Below are 1,578 nucleotides of genomic sequence, written 5' to 3' on the forward strand. Positions count from 1 at the left end.
TGAGCTGAATCCCAAGATTTTGGTTATTCAAAACAACAGTGGTCCATGCATTTTTGTCATCATATTGTCCAACTCAAGACTTTAAAAAGCCTATCTTCCAAAGAGAAGTCTATACTGTTAATTTGTATACAGTATGACTAAGATGTTTTTCTGCTCTCTGCAAGAAAAGGGAAGCAAATGAGAGAGAAAAAAGTAAAATTACCAATTGGAAATATTTAATTGGAAGAATTATTGTTAGATATTTAAGAATCTATTTTATTCATAAAATGATGAAAACACAAATGTAAGTTTTCAAAGAGATTTTTGATACCAAGTTTCTTTGATGTTTTGAAGCACTCAGCTGTGGAATGGGTGGCTTCTAATTATAAGAGAAATGCCATGAATTGACTCATTCTTGAGAGTAATATCCAGAAAATCTTAGCAAATTCTATATAATTTTTAAAGTACTGAATTATATTTGAAAATTTATATTTTTAAAAAATTTGTTCTAACTTACCTGACAGGGGAGATGCCATGATCACGAAGGTGGTTTTCCCAGGGCGAGGCTTATCCACTGCACTCTGGATGCACTGACCCCTGCGATTTCCCCAAATGTGGGAAACTAGACTGCATTAAAAAAAAAATTGTTCTAATACATATATCACTTTTTATAATTAATTTATATAATATAATATAACAGCTATGGGCTATTAAAACTTTCTGGGCATTAAAATAATAAAAATGTAAAGTACTGGTTTTAACAATATCTCCACTTTTTATTAATTAAAATATCTTAAATCTGAATAGCTTTCTTTCTCCGTTACTCATGTCTGTTAAAGATGAGATTTTTCCTGCCTTAGAATATTTTGAATTCAGAAAAACCTAGGGAGTACAGGTAATGATATTTATTTTTAAATATATAACTAGAATATTTTCCGGGGTTACCACATTTTTCAAGAACAAATTACATAAATACCTATTAATAGAATATTTACATGATTTGTTTTCTCAAACTATATACATATTACAGTTGTTAATGCCTATTTAACCCAATTATAACATGCTATTTAATCAGGTAGTCAAAACCTATTTTTACCAAAACGGGAAATACTTATTCCATTATAATAAATTCTTATTACATTTTATCTTACTAAACCTATTATTTTCTGCAAGCAATTTTAAAATGAAGCTTTAAAACTTTGCCTTGGAAATTTTCATAAAAATATTAAAATGGGTCAGAGGGACATCATTTTTCAAAAATCACGAGATTATATGAGTTGAAATATTTGAAAACTGCTTCTCCAAAATGTAGGGAATTATATAAGTTAATGATGATTACAAAAGAGGTATAAAATCGTTAGATCAGCCTGGGGGCCATGGTAGAAATAGTGAGAGTGTGAAGCAGACAGTGTTGATTTAGACCAAATTAGGAAATATCACTGTGGCTTCGTTTTTCTCAGGGTCCAGGTCTTCTGCACGCTCACAGCTCCCTTCTGCATTTCAATTTCCCTGACTTTTTCAGACAGTCCATCTTATCAGAACCAACATGCTCTCCAATTCCAAGTGGGTCTCCTTTTCTTTTTTTTAGGGAGTTGACAA

General features: G+C 30.8%; 1 pseudogene; it reads left to right on the forward strand.

Moving 5' to 3' along the window:
• The first annotated feature begins 488 nt into the window (after positions 1 to 488).
• LOC119467126 lies at positions 489 to 616 on the forward strand (annotated as a pseudogene).
• Positions 617 to 1,578: the final 962 nt, after the last annotated feature.

The sequence above is a fragment of the Cebus imitator genome, unplaced genomic scaffold (assembly GCF_001604975.1).
Source record: "Cebus imitator isolate Cc_AM_T3 unplaced genomic scaffold, Cebus_imitator-1.0 Scaffold12, whole genome shotgun sequence".
Lineage (NCBI taxonomy): Eukaryota > Metazoa > Chordata > Mammalia > Primates > Cebidae > Cebus > Cebus imitator.